Genomic DNA, 9,222 nt, shown 5'->3' on the forward strand with positions numbered 1-9,222 from the left:
TGGTCTACACTAGATCCCTCGACGGTTTGACTGACGAGGAGATTCAATCTATCCTCGCTGAGCAGGGCGTGACGGCTGTCCATCGGGTCATGAAAAAGGTCAACAATGACCTTGTACCGACCCGGACACTTTTCTTAACCTTCGATAGTGTTAAGCTGCCATCGCGCATCAAGGCGGGCTACGAGGTTATTTCTGTTCGCCCCTATGTCCCGACACCTACGCGCTGCTACCAGTGTCAGCGTTTCAATCACACTCGACAGTCTTGTTCCAATGCGGCTAAATGTGTCACTTGTGGCAGGGATGCCCATGAGGGTGACTGTCCACCTCCGTCTCCTCGTTGTGTGAACTGTCAGGGTGACCATGCCGCATCCTCCCGCGACTGTCCTGTCTATAAGGAAGAACGCTGTATCCAGGAAATTCGAGTCAAAGAGAAAGTGTCCACCTCGGCTGCTCGCAAGCTATTGGCTAGTAGGAAGCCCACGCTGCTCCCAGCGGGGAAATACAGCACTGTCCTCGCCTCTCCTCGGACTACCCGGGAGGTAGCAACCCAGACATGTGATCTGACCTTCAGCACCACGGTCGTCCGTTCGGCCAGTGCTAAGATCGCGAGGTCGACGTCTCCTCTTCGTCCCATCACCCCACAGACACCAGCCCCTTCATCAGCTTCTGCTAAGACGAAGACCCAGAAGTCAGATGCACGGGCCTTCAAGAAGGAACCGTCCCGTGCAGACTTCCTACGTACCTCGACCTCCCAGCCTTCGTCCGGTACTTCCACCAAACGACCATCCAAGAAGGCTAATAGGAAGCACAGTTCTCCTTCTCCGCCACGGCGCATTTCTTCTCCTGCGCCACCCAGCGGTTGCCGCCCCAGGCCGTCATCCCTTTCGCCTGGCCGCACCACTGGTAGCCGAACATCTGGCCGTTCACCGGCGGAGGAAGCTCCCCCTCCCGGCCATCTTCCCAAGATGGCCGATGAACCTATAGAACCAATGGACGATGACTGTCCGCCTACTGATAGCGGCGGCAGTGCTCGCTCGAAGCCAGGCCCTCAGCGGCCTTCGAGGTGACCCCTTCTCTCATCTTCCTTTTCTTCCGATGGCACTTATTAACTGGAATATTCGCAGCGTTCGCTCCAACCGAGAGGACTTGAAGTTGCTGCTCCGCTCGCATCGTCCGCTCGTCGTAGCCCTCCAGGAAACGAAGCTACGCCCATGCGATCAAATTGCCTTGGCACACTACACCTCTGTGCGTTTTGACCTACCCCCTGTGGTAGGTATCCCAGCTCATGGAGGGGTTATGTTGCTGGTCCGGGATGATATTTACTACGATCCCATCACGTTGCACACCGGCCTGCAGGCAGTTGCCATCCGCATTACTCTCCCCACTTTTACGTTTTCCTTTTGTACCGTTTACGCTCCATCGTCATCTGCCGTTACCAGGGCAGACATGACGCAACTTGTTGCTCAGCTACCTGCACCATTTTTGTTAACTGGAGACTTCAATGCCCACCATCCTCTTTGGGGCTCTCCAGCATCCTGCCCGAGGGGCTCCTTGTTAGCAGACCTTTTCAACCAGCTCAATCTTGTCTGCCTCAATACTGGCGCCCCTACTTTTCTTTCGGACACATCTCATACCTATTCCCATTTAGACCTCTCTATATGTACTCCCCAACTTGCACGCCGGTTTGAGTGGTATGCCCTTGCTGATACGTATTCGAGCGACCACTTCCCGTGTATTATCCATCTCCTGCAGCATACTCCCTCTCCGTGCTCCTCTCGTTGGACCATCTCCAAGGCAGACTGGGGGCTCTTCTCTTCCAGGGCGACCTTTCAGGATCAAACCTTCACAAGCTGCGATCGTCAGGTCGCACACCTCACGGAAGTCATTCTCGCTGCTGCTGAATATTCCATCCCTCACCCTACCTCTTCTCCACGTCGCGTACCGGTCCCCTGGTGGACCGCAGCATGTAGGGACGCTATACGTGCTCGTCGACGTGCTTTACGCACCTTTCAACGCCACCCTACAGTGGCGAATTGTATTAATTATAAACGATTACGTGCTCAGTGTCGTCGTATTATTAAAGAAAGCAAGAAAGCCAGCTGGGCTGCTTTCACCAGCACCTTCAACAGTTCTACTCCTTCTTCTGTTGTCTGGGGTAGCCTGCGCCGGCTATCTGGCACTAAGGTCCACTCCCCAATTTCTGGCTTGAAGGTCGCGAATGAAGTCCTTGTGGCCCCTGAGGCTGTCTCCAATGCCTTCGGCCGCTTTTTCGCCGAGGTTTCGAGCTCCGCTCATTACCACCCTGCCTTCCTCCCCCGCAAACAGGCCGAGGAGGCTAGGCCACGTGACTTCCGCTCCTCGAATTGTGAAAGTTATAATGCCCCATTCACCATGCGGGAACTCGAAACCGCACTTGACCGATCACGGTCCTCCGCTCCAGGGCCTGATTCTATTCATATTCAGATGCTGAAGAACCTTTCTCCTGCGGGTAAAGGTTTTCTTCTTCGTACATACAATCGCATCTGGATTGAGGGACATGTTCCCGCATGCTGGCGCGAGTCTATTGTTGTCCCGATTCCTAAGCCGGGGAAGGACAAGCACTTGCCTTCCAGTTATCGACCTATCTCGCTTACCAGCTGTGTCTGTAAAGTGATGGAGCGAATGGTTAACTCTCGATTGGTTTGGCTGCTCGAGTCTCGACGCCTACTTACCAATGTACAATGTGGATTTCGAAGGCGCCGCTCTGCTGTCGACCATCTGGTTACCTTGTCGACCTTCATCATGAATAACTTCCTGCGGAAGCGCCCGACCGCGGCTGTGTTCTTTGATTTGGAGAAGGCTTACGACACCTGTTGGAGGGCGGGCATTCTCCGCACCATGCATACGTGGGGCTTTCGCGGTCGCCTCCCTCTTTTTATTCGTTCCTTTTTAATGGATCGACAGTTTCGGGTACGTGTGGGTTCTGTCCTGTCCGACACCTTTCGCCAGGAGAATGGGGTGCCACAGGGCTCAGTTTTGAGCGTCGCTCTCTTCGCCATCGCGATCAATCCAATAATGGATTGCCTCCCAGCTGATGTATCAGGCTCCCTTTTCGTGGACGATTTTACCATCTATTGCAGCGCGCAGTGTCCACGTGTCTTGGAGCGCTGTCTTCAGCGTTCTCTTGACCGTCTTTACTCCTGGAGTGTCGCCAATGGCTTCCGTTTTTCTGCCGAGAAGACGGTCTGTATTAACTTCTGGCGCTACAAAGTTTCTCCCACCGTCCTTACGACTCGGTCCCGTTGCTCTCCCACTCGTGGAGACAATCAAATTTTTAGGCCTTACCTTTGACAGGAAACTTAGCTGGTCTCCACATGTCATATTTGGCCGCCCGTTGTACCCGTTCTTTAAATGTCCTCCGTGTTCTCAGTGGTATGTCGTGGGGAGCGGATCGAACCGTCCTACTTCGTCTATATCGGTCGATCGTCCGCTCCAAGCTGGATTATGGGAGCTTCGTATACTCCTCTGCACGGCCATCCATCTTACGCCGCCTCAACTCCATACAACATCGGGGTTTACGACTTGCGATCGGGGCGTTTTATACTAGTCCCGTCGAGAGTCTTCATGCTGACGCTGCTGAGTTGCCATTTACCTACCGGCGCGATATACTGCTTTGTCGGTATGCCTGTCGGCTACTGGCAATGCCCGACCATCCCTCTTATCGTTCCTTTTTTGACGACTCTCTTGACCTTCAATACGGGTTGTATGTCTCTGCCTTGCTACCCCCTGGAGTTCGCTTTCGTCGCATCCTTCAACACCTTCATTTTTCACTCCCTGCAACCTTTCGAGTGGGCGAGAGCCGCACGCCACCTTGGCTCCAGGCTCAGGTCCGCGTTCACCTCGACCTCAGCTCGCTCCCAAAAGAGGTCACCCCCGGTTCGGTCTACCACTCCCGTTTTTTGGAACTTCGTTCGAAGTTCAACAACATGACTTTCATTTATACAGATGGCTCTAAGACCAATGACGGGGTCGGGTGTTCCTTTATTGTCGGGGCACAAAGTTTCCAATACCGGCTCCATGGCCATTGTTCGGTCTTCACAGCTGAGCTCTTTGCCCTCTACCAGGCTGTTCTGTACATCTGCCGCCACCGACATTCTGCTTATGTCATCTGCTCAGATTCCCTGAGCGCCATCCAGAGCCTCAGTGATCCGTACCCGGTTCACCCTTTCGTACACCGGATCCAACGCTCTCTTCAGCAGCTGGTGGACGTCGGTACGCCGGTTAGCTTTATGTGGGTTCCTGGCCATGTCGGTATCCCTGGGAACGAAGCTGCAGATGCCGCGGCCAAGGCTGCGGTCCTCCAGCCTCGGACAGCTTCTTGTTGTGTCCCTTCGTCCGATTTTAGCAGGGTCATTTGTCGGCGCGTTGTGTCGCTGTGGCATGCCGATTGGGCTGCACTTACCGACAACAAGCTTCGGGCCTTAAAACCTCTTCCCGTGGCTTGGACGTCCTCCTCACGCCCTTCTCGGCGGGAGGAGGTCGTTTTAGCAAGGTTAAGAATTGGACACTGCCGGTTCAGCCATCGCCATCTGCTGACGGCTGCGCCGGCGCCGTTCTGCCCATGTGGGCACTTGCTGACAGTTCGTCACATTTTAATGTCCTGTCCCAATCTTAAAACACTGCGCCTCGATCTTAACCTGCCTACTACTTTAGATGCCATTTTAGCGGATGACCCACGAGCAGCTGCTCGTGTTCTTTGTTTTATCAATTTGACAAACCTCGCTAAGGACATTTGATGATGTTTTTTAATCCTATGCCTGTCAGTCTGTCTTTTATTGTGTTTTCCCTTTTAGTTGTTGTCAACTTGTGCCTCGCGGTGCATTCTTAGAGTAGTCAGGGCGCTAATGACCATTGAAGTTGTGCGCCCGAAAACCACAAAAAAAAAAAAAAAATAGCCCATATATTCCCAACCGCGTATCAACGTATATCAAAAAATGAAATGGATAGATCAAGAGACGAGCTAAATAGGAGATGAAACCTAAAAATAACAGCACAAGGTTTCTTGTGCTAGTAAAGAAACTTAGATATGAAGCTACCTATGACAACAGGAGGAACTCTTAAAAACTCTACCTAAAGCCAGTAGTTAGCGTGGGGGGGAGGGGGGGCGTGAGGTGTTCAACGGGCTAAAATCACCATCATCGTAAAAGAAAAATGAGGATAAAAGGAAAGATGAACGGCATGACCAACCGCGCTCGCCAATCGGCGCGCGCATCTTATAATCCCCAGATCATCAGGTTTACATCTATGAGGAACAAAGTAAGGGCGCGAAACCTTCAAAAATTTTCTATTTCTTAGCAGGAGCTGGTAATTGAGGATATTGTCCTTAACATGTTGCAGATGCTTAAAGATCTGCATGTCTTCCAAAACATCCAGTTTTAAGCCCTTAACTTCGGTATGAAGTAACTCGATATTAACAGGGCGGCTCGGGGCATGAATCGTTTGCACAAGGTGTTCGGCATAAGTAGAGCCCTTAGTACCGTCACCGCTTCTAGTAGGAGTATGCTCTTTATACCTGAGACCCAGAGCTCGCCCCCCTTTGCCCGATGTAAAATTTTGGACAATCCCCGCACGTAATTTTATATACTCCTGATTGGGAAAGTTCATCGCTCTTACTCTGCAAGGAGTGAATTAAAGTCCTATGTAAACTATTATTACTAGAATAGGCGACTCTGAAATTATGGGCTCTGAGTAAACGCCTCAATTTGTAACTTATATTGCTTATGTAAGGGATATATATCGTTGCCACCTGTTTGTCATCTATCGCATCCCCTAGGTTGGAAGACTTGTTGTTGTTGTTGTTGTTGTTGTTGTTGTTGTTGTTGTTGTTTTCTTGTTATACATCTGTCTTATGAACTGAGGCCTATAGCCATTATTTATAGCAGTATTCTCAAGTGTGGCCAGTTCTGTTTCTACCGCATCTGGTGTAAGAGGGATAACTGTAACTCGATGGATATTAGAATGAAAAAGGCCATCTTATGGGCGTACGGATGGGCCGAGTCTGCACGTATAATATTGTCTGAAAACGCGTTTTTTCCGAAAAATATTAAATTCAATGCGGTTGTCAACTACAGTTAGTGAGGTCCAAAAAATTTAAGGGCCTAGTATCGGATTCTCACTCAATTGTAAAACTGATATTATGGTGAAGCTCATTGAAAATCGAAAAAATATGGTCTACATCATTTTGAGAACCGTCAGTGACTAACAGAATGTCAAGGTATCTTTTGTAAAATTTTATTCTCCCAAGAATCTATCACTGGCAAAAAATAACTCTAAGTAGTTCATAAAAATTTCTGATAAAATCCCAGCTAGACATAGACATAGACAAACCTGCTGGTTGTAAGTGAAGTCTCCCATTAAATGTAAAGTAGTTGTTTTAAAACGATCCGTAGCAGCAACAACTCACTGACCTCTTTATCCAAAGGTTTATGGTGACGTAACTTGCACTCTAGTATTTGTAGTGTTTGGTCGATCGGTACATTAGTATATAAACTTATTACGTCAAACGGTACTAGTTTAGAATCTTCAGAACAAGATACCCCGCGTAAACTGGTAGCTAAATGAATGGAATTTTTAACGGAATAGTTTTTACTAAGAAATTTTCTTTAATCTTAGTATGCAAGTATTTCGCCAGCTTATGATAGGCACTTCCCGTACTGTGAACAATATGGCGAAGTGGTTGATTTAACTTATGAACTTTAAACTGGCTTCTCAATTTAGGGGCTTGGGATTCATGTTTATCAGCCACTTCTTTCGGAACTCTGTCAAATTTTTAGTATTTTGGATCCCAGTTCTAATTTCTTTTTGGAGAGTAACAGTGGATCTTTAAGCATAACTATCCCGTTGTAATTCAAAAAAGCTTCGGTCTTGTCTACGTATTCCTGCTTTGTGGATGTAAGTACGAAGTTTCCCTTATCGGCTTTAGTGACAACAGTATCCTTTTGTGTTAGTTTGCGGTTAATACTCCTTAAAACCTTATTTGTGTTATCCTCTTCATGTGCACTGTGTGCGGCCTTACTCATAACTTTGTAGGCCTCATAAGCCAATAGTGTTTGTTTCTCGTTAAGCATTTTGGCATAATCTAGACAGATTTTCAAGTCAACTATTGTCTTCTCGAACTTTCGGATTTTCTGTGCTAGGCTCGAAATTAAATTTCAATGTTTTGGAGAGGAGAGACTCCTCTTAGACACAAAATTGAATTTCTGTCTTAATGACCCTGTCCAAGAATTTTCTAGGTTCAGCTGTAAAATGTCATTTTGGTAGCACGTTCGTAACTAAGTTAGCAATTTTTTGTCATGTCTGTTGGCAAACTCCTTTATTTGTAGAGCGAACCACTCATTTGCCCTAAACCAAAAAGCATTTATTTGAATGTTAAAGCAAACAGAATAAAACTTCGATCTTTCTAAATACAACATATATGCTCTTTCAATAAAAATCTTTCTTGGCATATAAATCGGAGATTATAGCATTAAATATTTGGTAACGCAGCTTCTTTCTAAAGACTGGCATTTTAAGGCATGATTTACCTATGAAACCATCAACAAAACTTTGAGAGGTTGAGCACTCTACACTGTTTAATAAAATCAGTAGCCATGCTTTCCTTAGCTCTTTTCAGAATAACATCAAAGTATCTACTTGCTGCATCCGACACCTCGGCTGGTACGAATTTAAGAAACTTAAACATCTTCAAAAATATTGTTTTTTAATATATTAACGATTGCTGACGCGGTGCGATGTTAAAGGTTCTAGTTTCCGGTCCCCTAAACCTGCAGGCCGACTGAGGATTTAGCTTTCGCGTCAGCTATAGTCGCAGAAATAGTCCGCATAACGTTACAGTTAAAATTCACAATACGCTGAGAAAAGAACATGTCAAATCTTAACACTGGATGTACAAGAAGCGATCGTCCACAATTGTTTCAATGAGTTTATTTTTAAAGTAATTCTAAAGCAAAAGAAAAGTATACATCATTGAAAAATGAAACCCACTTCACCAGTGTAGTGTGGCTCAAAATTAAACCAATCGTCCTGCAGTAATCTGAAATTTCTCCACATGCGATTGATGGTAATTGTTAATATCTAACATAACGATTGTTCGTCTTAGGAGGGATAAGGTTAGGTCAGGATTAGTGTTAACGTTCACATGCTCGTATTTTATCACTAACGTGAGCTTTAAACCAGATGAAGACTTGACAAATTAAACGTGCACCCTGGACTGGAGATTAATTTTGGGAATGGTTTCCCCATGATACCCTTTTTGTCATGGGTGTTAATCCACAAAAGTACGCACGGGAACGCTTGGGGCGTGTGAAGTCGGAAAGGTAGATCGAAGTTCAAAAATGGTTCAAACGGCTCTGAGCACTATGGGACTCAACACCTATGGTCATTAGTCCCCTAGAACTTAGAACTAGTTAGACCTAACTAACCTAAGGACAATACACAGCACCCAGTCATCACTAGATCGAAGTATTGGCGAAAGTAAAGCTGTGAGGGAAGGCTGTGAGTCGTGAATAGAGAACAGAGTAAGTACGATCTGTTCTTAAAAAAGGAGCGCTTCTAGTTTTGAGTTCCATTACGTCAAACAGTTTTAATCTGCCACCAAGATCGGAAATGGCTCGCACTCTGCGTTAAAGCTCAGAGCTAGACGAATGCACTATTAGTTAACACAGGTTCTCACCAACACGCAGTCGTTCTACATGGACCCGTCGTACCACTGTTAGGTTCTTACCTGCTGTCCAACCATTCCTGGAGTTCGAGGTACATGTCCATTGTTTCAAGATAAATACGTACTTTCCTTGAACATGTGATCAAAAATGATTTATACAACGAAACGTACTCAGAAACACACCTGAACGTATAGCCACTTTTGCTGTTATTCGTGTTAGTGTTCCACGATCATGACAAGGAAGCATATGACCTAAGTTTTTGCGCCCTAAAACATAAGACAAATCACGTATCAGGACCTACATAGTTTCTAAAAGCGAGTTTATCGTATGGCCCAAGGTAAACCAAATTTCTTACAAACTGTTGTTGGGGCATCCAGTGTAAGGATAATGGGCAGTGGGACTAATATCGATCTTAGACGGAAGCAATTCTGGAGAAATTTCTGGCTGCTGATATTGTCCCGTAATGACATGGTACCCTATATTGTCACGTTTTGAAGCTATGTAACTTTTGGGCTCAGATTAC

The sequence above is a fragment of the Schistocerca nitens genome, chromosome 1 (genome assembly GCF_023898315.1).
Source record: "Schistocerca nitens isolate TAMUIC-IGC-003100 chromosome 1, iqSchNite1.1, whole genome shotgun sequence".
NCBI lineage: Eukaryota > Metazoa > Arthropoda > Insecta > Orthoptera > Acrididae > Schistocerca > Schistocerca nitens.